The sequence below is a fragment of the Anabrus simplex genome, chromosome 1 (genome assembly GCF_040414725.1).
Source record: "Anabrus simplex isolate iqAnaSimp1 chromosome 1, ASM4041472v1, whole genome shotgun sequence".
Taxonomy (NCBI): domain Eukaryota; kingdom Metazoa; phylum Arthropoda; class Insecta; order Orthoptera; family Tettigoniidae; genus Anabrus; species Anabrus simplex.
In genome coordinates this window covers 947,147,829-947,161,825 of record NC_090265.1, presented here as the reverse complement: position 1 = coordinate 947,161,825, position 13,997 = coordinate 947,147,829, and the positions used below count along the sequence as shown (strand labels likewise).

Sequence of the window (13,997 nt, the reverse complement as noted above, 5' to 3'; positions counted from 1 at the left end):
TGCCGCCACACATGTTGCATCTTATGGATGTTTCCTCTTCCTGTCTTCAATGTTCCTAGTCAAACTGTGCAACTGCAGCTGAGATGGTAGCACGCCAGCGAGGGCGATCCAATGCAAGAGTATGCCAAGTAATTGGGTTTATATCTACTTTTCTCATGGTCTGCTTAAGTTGGTCTTTATATCGCTTCAGAGGAGCACCACAAGTCCTCTTGCCAGTGCTGAGTTCACCATACAGGATTTGCCGAGAGAGTCTGCTGTCACTCATACAATGGATATGGCCTGCCCATCTACTGTAAGTCGATGACCAACGATGGTGGCTTCGATTCTGTGTAGCTTTGCTTCTATATTAGCTCTAGCTTTCATACTATCAATAAAATAATCCACCTGGTTGGAACATCGCACACACTGAATTATCTTCAAAATGTCCATTGTGTTTCAATTAATGAAATTGTCTTCCAATATATTTCCATAATAAGAACACGCTGCTGAAAAGAGTGCTTCATGTTCGTGCCCCGACTTCAAACATTGGAGATTACGAAGTAATTAAGTCAACAATGGATGGGTAGCGGTACTAATATAGATTCTCCCAGAACCCATTGAGATCATTAAACTCCATTTCAAGTTTACACCAGCTTCCAGAGGGAAATTATAACTCATTAAAGTTGAAAAGGTTCATATAGATCACCCTTTACTGCAAAATGCCTAAGAATGTGATAGATTGGCCCATCGGAATTCCCCTCACTTACTGGATGTGACTACTGAACCTTCGGAGAAAAATTGCTTTGTAAAGTAAAAAATTGCTGTCTAGTTTCTGAATGCTTTGTCGAGAGGTAAACTTTGGGGGTTTTCATTGACATGAACTCTTATTCTATTTCATTTTTATGGTTCCTTTCTCCTTAGAATCCAATTACTGTTTGATGTTGGAATGTTCTATTTGTCATTATAGTTTGCTCACTGTCGTGTTCTTCCATTCTTCTCTACCGCACCTGGAACTGTATTGGTGGAATACCCAGTGCAAAGACGTTCTAAGCAGGAGGGGATTTATTAATAAATATTGGTGCTTTTTGTACCACTGAGAGATATCCAGGTTAAATATTCCTTACTGCTTGGCAATATATACGATAAATCAGAATTAATCAAGGCAGTGGATGTGGGACCATTTGAAAATATGTTGTTTACACACACACAATTATATAATATATCGAATGTATCAGAAATTAATTTTCTGGAAGAGTCTATTGAACTTTTAGAGAAAAATTTCTGTTTGGTTACTGAATGTTTCCATTTATTTGTAGTAGTTTGGCATCCAGATGTTTAAAAAATGTATTGTTACCTCTAACATTGGTCTTTTTTTTTTTTTTTTTTTTTGCCAGATCTCTTGGTTTCCTGTGTAATAAACACTAATACGTGTGATTGCTAATGACTGCATGGAACCACTTACTCTCTGTTTACATTATTGGAGCCATGAGTGCTCATATACTGAATTGGTGAGTGACATTTCTTTGAAATATTTTACTTGTGTGGAAAATCATTGTATTTACACAAGGAAGGGTGGTGTGTTATTTGTTTAAAATATATATACTGAGCAAGTTGGTCATGCGGTTAGGGGCGAGCAGCTGTGATCTTGCATTCAGGATATAGTGGTTTCGAACACCCCTGTCAGCAGCCCTGAAGATGGTTTTCCCTGGTTCCCCATTTTTCATACCAGGCAAATGCTGGGGCTGTACCTTAACTAAGACCACAGCCATTTCTTTCCCACTCCTAGCCATTTCCTACCCCATCGTCACCATAAGACCTGTCTGTGTCGATGCAACTTAAAGCCATTTGTAAAAAAAAAAAAAAAAAAAAAATGTATCTACACCAGGGAAATCAAAGACGGGTTTCAAGGTTATACGACTCTGAACCTTATAGCTTCAGTGTTAATGGTGAAAAATGCAACAGCTGTTGAGATTGCTGATTTGCCTGTGTTAGGCATTGAGATCAGGTACCCTACGAAATCTTTTGTGTGTGTCTGTATCATGGATAAAGAAGCCATTGGATCTCTTTGTTCCTTACTGATAATCAAAGAAGCCTTCTACATATCAGTTACTAGCAATGCAATTTTGATGGTCAGTTTTGAATGGCCTGAATCATGAGCAATTCAGATCTGAAACTAAATGCTCAGATTAGCTGAATAAATATTAACAGAAATATTAGGATTGAAAACATTCTTTGCTCATTGTCATTTCATATAACTGAAAAATTATTTATTTCACCGTTTTTGCTGGGATACCTTATTCCAACAGCTGCATGTGCTTACTTCCATTTTCAATTGAGGTCTCCCCTTTTGATGTACCGAGAAAGTACAGTACTGTGAATTCATTTGCCAGCAGACCATGAAGTTAAAGATGAGATATTGGCTTCTTTCTTCATTTACTTCTCTCCCAGTAGAAGAAATAATTGTATGAATCCAGTGCCTGTTTGCTGTTTGCCAGGTACTGTCCCATGCAGGCTAATGATTACTACTGTATCAGCAGGTAGAGCTCTTTAACAGTTATTGAAACTTCATGTTTTATGTCCATTTATATAAATATAGATTATTTTAGTGATGAAGCATACTGTTTTTTTTAAAGTTTGTATGAATTAATTGTTTTGTTTCCAGCGTGAAGTCAATAAAAATATTTTAGTTCCATTCGGATAGCATATTTTTGACTGACTAGTAATTTGTTAGACACAAGGAACAAACTTTTAAACCTTAGTGATCTCTCCTGAATTGTAATTTCATATAAATAGTGCCTCTGCCTGATGCAGCATCACCTCTGTCAACAAAACACACTTATTCCAGATATAAACTGGATGTTTTAAAATCAGGCAATTATTGTTGAGGTTTTTGTCACTTTTCTTAGCATGCTGTAAGTTTGTTTAGGCCATCAGGCTCGTTAAAAGGTAACTGTGCTCATTCCTAAGTACTGTGGACTTTATAAACTCATTGCGCTTCCCTAATATGGGACAGGCATCTGTTTTTTTTTTTTCCCTGTCTTAGCGTGTTCGTTCCATGCCCCTAAACATTTGAAGACATGCCCATTAACTGTGATGTTCATTCTACATAAAAGTTTATAGCTATAGTCGGATACTTCTCAACAAATTTATTGATCACATCCAGTAGTATTGTCATTTTTTCATCACTCTTTAATATTTTTCCCTTGTTATATTCAAAAATAGCACTTAAACTATCTTCTATTTCACACAGCTCATTTATTGATTTAAAGTATTCTCCATTTAATATGCCCACACATTCTGTGAAGTGAAGTGAAGTGCTTCGCATATACTTCTCTGGTAACATAACATAAATTATTTGCTCCCCTGAAAGTAAAATGACTTGTTAACAAACTACATTCAGAAAGTGAAATGAGACAATAAAGAACATTAGCCAGTCAGTTTGATTTTTGCCAAGTGCATTTGTTCACAGCTACTATGATTTAGACAAAGTGACATTGGTAGATAATAGAAGACTTTTATAGTCTAAAGCTCTCCTGAATTGTTGAGAAGTATCCGACTATAGCTTAGGCTTCTCATCCACTGGAAACAGAAACCTGCGAACTGTGAGTTAGGACGAATCTGTGCGAAGTTTGTTAGTCCAAAATCGTGTGTACGCTATCATCCTTCGGTTGCGTATTCGGCCGAGTTATTTTGTAGGTGTATGTGTGAGATAATGGTATCTCCTGAAGATTTGTGTGATCTCCATGCATTAGAGACACCTCTGCTAGTGAGAAGAAGAGCTCCGAAAAGGAAACAGGGGTGGGTAAATTATGTTATCGAAAAGGCAAATGTTTGGTGAATTTTCACATATATGGGCTGATCTGGAAAAGGACAAAAGACAGTACTTTGGTTATGTTTACATGGCGTGATACATTTCAATATATATTAAAGTACAAGATCAGTTGAAGAAGTACAGTAACTTTCGAGAAACTATTTCACCTGAGCAACGTCTAGCTCTAACTTTGAGGTAAGAAAATGCTCATATTAAAGTGGAAAGTTGGGGATAACATTCCTTTCATAATTTCCAACCAAGCAAAGGAAATCTTCTCTTTTCCCAGAAAATGTTCATTGGCATTAGGGATTATGTTTTTGCAATAGCGAGACGTAACAGAAATAGCGGAAATGACACTCTGTCATCAGTGCGATAAAGCTTAGTTTGAGTGTCTAGGGAGGATATGTGAAGTTTCGTTGTCAAGTCACAGAATGATAAGATTTATCTAAAATGAGGAACTTCATGTAGATTTTATTTAATTTGAACATTGGAGGCAATGATTTATGAGGCATTAAATATTGACATCCATCGAGTTTACAATGACCAAGGACAATAATGACTAAAGTACGTAGCAGTTCTGTTACTATATACAGTCAAGTCTTATGAATATTGGTTACAAATTTCGTTGATGTTTGTTCTTTTGTTCCCAGAAATGTTTCATTCTCTCTGACCTGGCTGCCCGTTCTTTGTCAGTTATGTTGTACTGTTTGCGTGTATAAGTCTTCAGTTTAAGTCTCACGTCGTTATTTCTCAGGATCCTCTTCTCTTCTCTGTTTTCAATTTGTTGAATTGTCAAGCCTAATTCATTTAAATCTTCTTGGACTTCTTTGAACCAGTGATTTTTAGTTTTACTTTTCCAAAAGTAGTTGAATAAATGTTTGAGTATCCTAGTCTCTGGTAGTCATAATATGTGACAGAAAAAAAGCAACTCTTCTTTTCCGCATAGTGTCTATTATAGACTTGGTCTCCTGGTATACAACTTCATTAGGTAGTAATCGCCATTGTCCATCTACTTGGTGTTTTTTGTTTAGAATAGTTCTAATGATTTCTTCTATCTATTTTCTGTAATTTATCTGTAGTTGATTTCCTACTCAAATTGAGTAAGGTTTCACTAGCATAGGTTGCTTCAGGCTTAATAACGGAGTTGTAGTGTTTAAATTTTGCATTTATCGAGAGAGATTTCTTCTTGTAGAATGGCCAAGTAATGTGTTGTGCTTGTTTTAATTTGGTAATTCTATTTTCAACTGATATTTTCTCTTTTAAGTTCCAAGTTATAATCTCTCCAAGATATTTAAATTTATTAACAACCTTAATTTGTTTGTTATTTACCGAGCTTGATAGCTGCAGTCGCTTAAGTGCGGCCAGTATCCAGTATTCGGGAGATAGTAGGTTTGAACCCCACTGTCGGCAGCCCTGAAGATGGTTTTCCGTGGTTTCCCATTTTCACACCAGGCAAATGCTGGGGCTGTACCTTAATTAAGGCCACGGCCGCTTCCTTCCCACTCCCGGCCCTTCCCTGTCCTATCGTCGCCATAAGACCTATCTGTGTCGGTCCGACGTAAAGCAACTAGCTGTTTGTTATTAGTCAGTGTGATAGGTGATGTTTCCACTTTGAAGGAAGGCATCATTTCCGTCTTTTCAAAGGAGATTTGTAATCCAATTTTTTCTGCTATTTGTTCTAATTCTTCAATTTGGAGTTTAGCCTCTTCCACACTACTTGCAAGTAGCGCAAGGTCATTATTATAAATTATTATTATAAATATAATTATAATAATATAATTATAACGATACAGTACTGTTTAGAACCAACAGATGATTCAGATGATACTTACTTACTCCCTTCCTCTTCATGAATTAGGCTAATAGCCCGTTCTGACCTCAGATTTCATTCCATCTCTTCATAGGACAACCACTATCTCTTCTTCCCATAGGATGGTATTCCTGGGCAAGTTTTGGGATTTTGTTGTTTTCCATCCTCAGAACGTGGGTTTTTTTTCAATTTATCCTGTTTTGGAATATTCTTTCATTCACTGAGAATATATTTGTTGTCTTATCTCTTCATTTCGTATTTTATTTTTTAGGGAGTATCCTTCCACTGATCTTAGGAATCTCATTTCAGATGATTGTATTTTATTCCTATAGCTTGTTTTATCCGCCCATGTCTCACTTCCGTATAACAAAGTTGGTACAGCCATAGTCTTATAGAATTTAAGTTGAGTATCTTCTCTTACGTTTCCTTTCAGTGTTCGGCGAATTGTCCCACACATATGTTGAAATCGATGAAGCTTCTTTTTCACCTCGTCATCATTCACAAGGCTTGTTCTACTGGTTGATTGTCAATTACTATCTTCGCTCTGATAGGATACTTCCCTTGCCATGCCATAACTTTGGTTTTCGTTCTGGATAGTTGAAGATTATAACTTTTACAAATGGTGATAAACTCCAAAAATCAATACATCAGTTAATCTTCATCATCCTGCAGGATAAATTGATCATCTGCCAGGAGCATAGTATTTATGTATGTGTCTGTGTTCAGTTTTATTCTAGAGTGCACACTTTGTTTCCAATTTCTGATTACATCGTCTGTGCGATCAAAAGTATCCGGACACCCCCCCCAAAACATACGTTTTTCATCTTAGGTGCATTGTGCTACCACCTACTGCCAGGTACTCCATAGCAGCGACCTCAGTAGTCATTCGACATCATGAGAGAGCAGAATGGGGCGCTCCGTGGAACTCACGGACGTCGAACATGGTCAGGTGATTAGGTGTCGCTTGTGTCAGAAGTCTGTACGCGAGATTTCCACACTTCTAAACATCCCTAGGTCCACTGTTTCTGATGTGATAGTGAAGTGGAAACGTGAAGGGACACGTACAGCATGAAAGCGTACAGGCCGACCTTGTCTGTTGACTGACAGAGACCGCCGACAGTTGAAGAGGGTCGTTAAGTGTAATAGGCAGGCATCTATCCAGACCATCATACGGGAATTCCAAACTGCATCAGGATCCACTCCAAGTACTATGACAGTTCAGCGGGAGGAGAAAACTTTGATTTCATGGTCGAGCGGCTACCCATAAGCCACACATCACGCAGGTCAAAGCCAAACGACGCCTCGCTTGGTGTAAGGAGTGTAAACATTGGGCGATTGAACAGCGGAAAAACGTTGTGTGGTGTGACGAATCACGGTACACAATGTTTAAATCTAAGAATTTCATTTTTTGTCCTTATTGGACTGAAAACATGAGATAGGTAACTTAGTGTCCACCATTTCAATACAAATACATGTTATAATGTTTATTTATAACATATTTTTACTTGGAACTAGTTTCAACGCTATTTAGCTTCATCTTCAGCCAAAATATGGCAAGTTGGCATAGGCGTATACATGCAGACATGTACATTACACAAAATGTTACATCATTATGATTAAATAAGAGTAAAAAGAGACATGAAATAGTGAAATACAAGGTCAGAAATTGTCAGTCATCAAAATGGTCCATGAAGGGTGAATCAAAAACGTTACAAACATGAGTTGGGAATCAAAAACACAATCCCCCCAAAACATGCAACACAACAAAACCATGCGGAAATTCGAGATAAACTTGGCATTGAAGATTCAAATCTTTCAGACACTCTTCCATTGAATGTCGCCTGTCACGAGTGTAGTATAAAACATAAGTTAGGGTTCAATAAACACAATCTTCTCAAAAATGCACATAACATTTTTAAAAATTTGGGATTGAGATTAACTTGGCAGTTCATGGACTGTTTTGCTACAAATTTGAATCTTTAACTGCCAAGTTCATCTCAAACCAAAGGTTCAAATGTCATGTACATTTTTGAGAAGATTGTGTTTATTGAACCCTAACTTATGTTTTGCGTTTATCGAGTCCAAACTCATGCTTGTACAATTTTATTTCACCCTTCGCAGCTGGCTTTGAATTGACGCTTAGTGAAAAAGTGACTACAAATTTGAATCCTTAACTGCCAAATTCATCTCAATCCTAAATTTTTTAAAATGTTATGTGCATTTTTGAGAAGATTGTGTTTATTGAACCCTAACTTATGTTTTATACTACACTCGTGGCAGGCGTCATTCAATGGAAGAGTGTCTGAAAGATTTTAATCTTCAATGCCAAGTTCATTTCGAACTTCTGCGTGGTTTTGTTGTGTTGTATGTTTTTGGGGGATTGTGTTTTTGATTCCCAACTCATGTTTGTAAAGTTTTTGATTTACCCTTCATGGACCATTTTGATGACTGACAAATTCTGACCTTGTAATTCACTATTTCATGTCTCTTTTACTCTTATTTCATCATAATGATGTAACATTTTGTGTAATGTACATGTCTGCATGTATACGCCTATGCCTATTTCTCACATTTTGGCTGAAGATGACACTAAATAGCGTTAAAAATAGTTCCAAGTAAAAATGTGTTGTAAATAAACATTATAACATGTATTTGTATTGAAAAGGTGGACCCTTTAAGTTACCTATCTCACGGTACACAATGTGGCGATCCGTTGGCAGGGTGTGGGTATTGCGAATGCCCAGTGAGCGTCATCTGCCAGCATGTGTAGTGCCAACAATAAAATTTGGAGGCGGTGGTGTTATGGTGGGGTCGTGCTTTTCATGGAGGGGGCTTGCACCCCTCGTTGTTTTGCATGGCACTATTACAGCACAGGCCTGCATTGATGTTTTAAGCACTTTCTTGCTTCCCACTGTTGAAGAGCACTTCGGGGATGGCGATTGCATCTTTCAACACGATCGAGCACCTGTTCATAATGCACGGCCTGTGGCAGAGTGGTTACACGACAATAACATCCCTGTCATGGACTGGCCTGCACAGAGTCCCGACCTGAATCCTATAGAACACCTTTGGGATGTTTTGTTTAGGAACGCCGACTACGTGCCAGGCCTCGCCAACCAACATTGCTACCTCTCCTCAGTGCAGCACTCCGTGAAGAATGGGCTGCCATTCCCCAAGCAACCTTCCAGCACCTGATTGAACATATGCCTGCATGAGTGGAAGCTGCCATCAAGGCTAAGGGTGGGCCAACGCCATATTGAATTCCAGCATTACCGATGGAGGGTGCCACGAACTCGTACATCATGTTCAGCCAGTTGTCCGGATACTTTTGATCACATAGTGTATATATTGAATCGTGTTGGAGAGAGGCTGCATCCCTGTCGTACACCTGATTAATTAATATTTTTTTCTGTTAGTTTGTATCCTATATCTAACACAATTCTCGTTTTTGTGCAGACTTTGGATAACTTGATAAGATGTTTAGGGTCTCCGTTTTTTACCATTATATTCCATAACTGTTCTCTATATACCCTATCAAAAGCCTTTACATAGCCAACAAAAGCGACATAAGTATTCAAGTTCAATTCTCTTCTCCAGTATCTGTTTGAGGCTAAATATATTGTTACGTGTTGGCAGGGTAAATAAGTAAATAAATTAGTACAGAACCTGGTAGCATCCTATTTCTAAGATTTATTAACTAAGCACTACAATTACAGATTTACACACACACACACACACACACACACACAGACGATAGCCGAGCTTACAACGTACACATGTACACGGTTAAACACTTACACGCTTCGCGCGCTCTCTCTCTTAGTTTCTCTTATGTTCCATCTACAATGACACACACACACAGAGTCATTGATTATTTACACTACACTCACTCAGTCACGCTCGTTAGCGCTGTCACGGTCCACAGCCTACACGTCAGTCTCGCAGGTCGGGATAGTATCCGCTGTTTACTCAAGCCGTCGAACCCCATTCGCAGTCTGCACACGTCGGCACCCAGTGTTCCCTTCGTGCTGCTCCAGAACACCCCAGGTTCTTCTCCCGCTGCCGGCCTCAAGAGACACACACGCACGTCAGGGCAACAGGAACAAGTCCTCGGCTCCAACAGGCAGATACTCCATTAGGCTGACATTTTGGCCCAGGCTGTCACTGACTGCGCTCTTCGCTAACTCACACCAGCAAACTCAATCTCACTAACTCACTCTCACTCATTGCAGACAGGTCGTTCCTCTTTTATACAGGGTGTTTACAAATGGATATCGGAGTTTTAACGCCTTATAATATTGAATACGTTAAACTTACAGTTGTACATTATATGTCAAATGAAAGAGCAACTCAAACAGTGTTGTTTGTTGGCACCAGTGCGCATGTACGTGCAATGGTTTCGCCGCAATCCGCTAGACAGCGGTAGTAGCAAAGATGGCGACTAGTGAACAGAAAGCTTTTTGTGTTTTGCAGTTTGCAAAGACAGAATCTGTAGTTACTGTGCAACGTGCATTCCGCATTAAGTTCGGTTGTGATCCTCCACGTGATAATAACGTTCGCAGATGGTATCATACGTTTGAAGACACCGGTTGCCTTTGTAAAGGGAAGAGCAAGAGACGACCAAGATTAAGTGAAGAGACTGTTGAGCGAGTGAGAGAGTTATTCACTCTTAGCCCAAAGAAATCAGTCCGGAAGGCTAGTCGTGAATTACAATTTCCTGCGTCGACCGTTTGGAAAGTTGTAAGAAAACGCTTACAACTACGTCCTTACCGTTTACAGTTATTACAGGCTCTAAAGCCGGCAGACCACAGATTACGTGCCAACTTCGCAAACGACATGTTACATGATTATGAGTTTATGAATCGTGTTGTTTTCAGTGATGAATCGGTCTTTCACCTTAGTGGACATGTAAACACTCATAATGTGCGCATCTGGGGCTCAGAAAATCCTCACGAGTTGGTACAAATGCAGCGAGATTCCCCTAAAGTGAATGTTTTTTGTGCCGTATCCCGGCGAAAGGTTTATGGGCCTTTCTTTTATGGTGAACGTACTGTAACTGGTGGTACTTACCTCGATACACTAGAGCAATGGCTCTTCCCTCAGTTGGAAGAAAATGAGCCAGAGAACTTCATTTTCCATCAAGATGGTGCGCCACCTCACTGGCATAACGACGTTCGCGATTGGTTGGACGTCACTGTACCAGAGCGCTGGATAGGCCGCAAGGGCCCCAATGACAGGACTTGCTTGGCATGGCCTCCACGTTCTCCCGACCTAACGCCATGCGATTTTTTCCTTTGGGGCTTCATCAAGGATCGTGTGTACGTGCCTCCGCTACCAGCTAACCTTCCTGAATTAAGAAACCGGATTGAAGCAGCTGTTGCTGAGATTACTGAAGACACACTTAATAACGTTTGGGAAGAACTTGACTATAGACTTGATGTATGCCGTGTAACAAATGGTGGTCACATTGAATATTTGTAAAGTTCGTAATAAAACTGTTTGAGTTGCTCTTTCATTTGACATTTAATTTATAACTGTAAGTTTAATGTGTTCAATATTATAAGGCGTTAAAACTCCGATATTCATTTGTAAACACCCTGTATACCTGCGCTGGCCCTTCTAGAACAGTCCAGATGCCAGATGTATCCAGGAACCTCGCGAGATAGAAGACTCCAGATTAATAGTCGAGTAATTTCCGTCATCCCATGTGGCGCGACCACGGATAAAAGAGGGAAGGCTCGGCCCAGCACTTAAATGTTGCTCGCGATTGGCGCGGTCGAGCGTAAGGGGGGTGGGGCAATGGGTGACGAGCTCGGCCTGTAGCAAGTTGGCATGGCAGACGCTATAACCATTACATTGCCCCCTCCTTAAGGCTGCTCGTCCCGAGCTGCTCCACGATACTCTGCAAGACGTTTTGTTCGGTTGGCCACCACCTTCCCATGGGGGATCCACTGGATTCGATCGATGGTGTCCTCGTTCCCATTGATAACGATCAGCAAGTCTTTGTGTGGCAGCCGGAACTTCGGTGGTTTTCCTTTCCTCCACACCCGCGTCCACTTTCAGGGCTTGAGCGCCTTCGTAGTCCTCTGGTGTGATGCCCAGAACTGGTTTGCTCATCCCAGATTTAGCCCTGCTAAATTTCCTTTTCTTCCGGGGTGCGGAATTTTATGTTCATACCGGCACGCAGCTTCGTGCCGGAACAAGTGTCCTGGTCAGGTGGCATCCTCATTCGTTGGTCATCGGATCGTCTTCCATTGCTGCTTCGTCTCCTTGTAGGGGTCCCTCCAGCCGTGCCGTTGCAATCGCTGCCTCTGTCTCATGGGCCATCGTCAGAGCCTCTTCATAGTTCTGTTTCCTGACGATCGTCCTCCCTGGACGTATCTCAGCACCACGTAGTTTATCACAGGCGTCAGCTGCCTCAAGTTTGGTATCACCTCGGGATAACTCTTCCATAATCACGTCTCCTGGTCGTTCGATCTCGGCGTCGAATTCCCGCGGTGTTATATCGGCGCGCCGAGTCCTCTCCTGCAGCTGGACTCGGTAGGTGGCTCTCGGTTGCTGGACACCGCAGCGCACGTCGAGCACTCCCACAACCTCCTCGTAGGTCGAACTTGGCTGGGGGCTGTGTTGTACTCTCATCTTCTGTACACGTAGTCTGGAGATTGGATATTCGGCACTCTTCTTGGACGTTGATCCGGTCTCGAACTGGGTATGGCATGTTCTCTTGGAAGTAATCCCGTCATCTAGTGGTGTTTCCAACTTCACGATGGTGGAGCCCCCATCGCTGCTAGCGGGATTCATTCGAGTCTCCACAGCCATCGTTTTCGCAGGCAGGGCAGTCACTTCCACCGGTGGGCCTCGAACTCCGGACTCCGCAACAGCGGGCATCTCTTTGGACGTCTTCTCGTCCAGTTTTTTGTTGTCCCGCACTTCGTCATTGTCGACCTTGGTTTCGAGAGAACACACTTCGTTTTCTGACTTTAACTGCTCACTCTTCCGTTCACTTAAGTCTGTTTTCAATTGGTCTGGGTTTGATCTCCGCTCAGATCTCAGTTCACTAATGAGTTTGCCATAACCAGATAAAATTTTATTTTCAAGTTCACTAAACATGCTTAGAAAAATCTGGAGCTGTTCGGAAATCATTTCGCTCATAGAAATTTCTGTCGACTACAAAATACGCTACCAGGTACTCGATTCTGACACCAGTTTTAACGTAAGAGTTATCCACCAGTTTATCACATTTGTCCATCCCACTTCTGACGCCAGTTGTTATATGTTGGCGGGGTAAATAAGTAAATAAATGAGTACAGAACCTGGTAACGTCCTATTTGTAAGATTTATTAACTAAGCACTACAATTACAGATTTACACACTCACTGATGATAGCTGAGCTTACAACGTACACACGTACATGGTTACACACTTGCACGGTTCGCGAGCTCTCGCTCTCTCTCTCTCTTAGTTTCTCTTATGTTCCATCTACAATGACACACACACACAGAGAGTCATCGATTATTTACACTACACCCACTCAGTCACACTCGTTAGCGCTGTCACGGTTCACAGCCTACACGTCAGTCTCGCAGGTCGGGATAGTATCCGCTGTTCACTCAATCCGTCGAACCCCGTTCACAGTCTGAACACTTCGGCACCCAGTGTTCCCTTTGTGCTGCTCCAGAACACCCCAGGTTCTTTTCCTGCAGCCGGCCTCAAGGGACACACACACACGACATCAGGGAAACAGGAACGAGTCCTCGGCTCCAACAGGCAGATACTCCATCAGGCTGACATCTCAGCCCAGGCTATTACTGACTGCGCTCTTCGCTAACTCACACCAGCGAACTCAATCTCGTTCTCGCTCACTCACTGCAGGCAGGTCGTTCCTCTCTTATATACCTGCGCTGGCCCTTCTAGAACAGTCCGGATGCCAGATGTATCCAGGAACCTTGCGAGATGGCAGACTCCAGATTAATAGTCGAGTAATTTCCGTCCTCCCATGCGGCGCGACCACGGATAGAAGAGAGGAAGGCCGGCCCAGCACTTAAATGTTGCTCGCGTTTGGCGCGGTCGAGCGTAAAGGGGGTGGGGTGATGGGTGACGAGCTCGGCCCGTAGCAAGTTGGCATGGCGGACGCTATAACTATTACAATGTTATCTGTACAGGATCTGCCTTTTCTAAATCCACATTGTTCTTCCAATAAGAGAATGTGTGCAATGATTTTAAGTCTATTGTTTGTTCTTTTAGCATATATTTTATAGCCAACATTTAATAAGCTTATTCCTCGATAGTTACTGAAAAAACTTTGATTTCCTTTCTTGAAAAGTGATATTATTTTAGCTTTCCTCCATTCTTCGGGTATATGTCTTCTTTTCCAACAAAGGTTAATTAAATGTAACA

General features: G+C 41.2%; 1 protein-coding gene across 12 annotated transcripts in view; it reads left to right on the top strand.

The window, feature by feature from the left end:
* LOC136857785 (mitochondrial protein C2orf69 homolog) overlaps positions 1-13,997 on the top strand; it is a 256,190-nt gene that overhangs the window by 42,732 nt on the left and 199,461 nt on the right. For 7 of the 12 annotated variants that reach the window (XM_067136705.2, XM_067136710.2, XM_067136698.2 and 4 more), the window contains one exon: positions 1,374-1,487. The exons of the other annotated variants lie outside the window; for them this stretch is intronic. The gene's annotated coding sequence lies outside the window, so the exon portion shown is untranslated. The remainder of the gene's footprint in view (positions 1-1,373; positions 1,488-13,997) is intronic. 12 annotated transcript variants of the gene reach the window in all.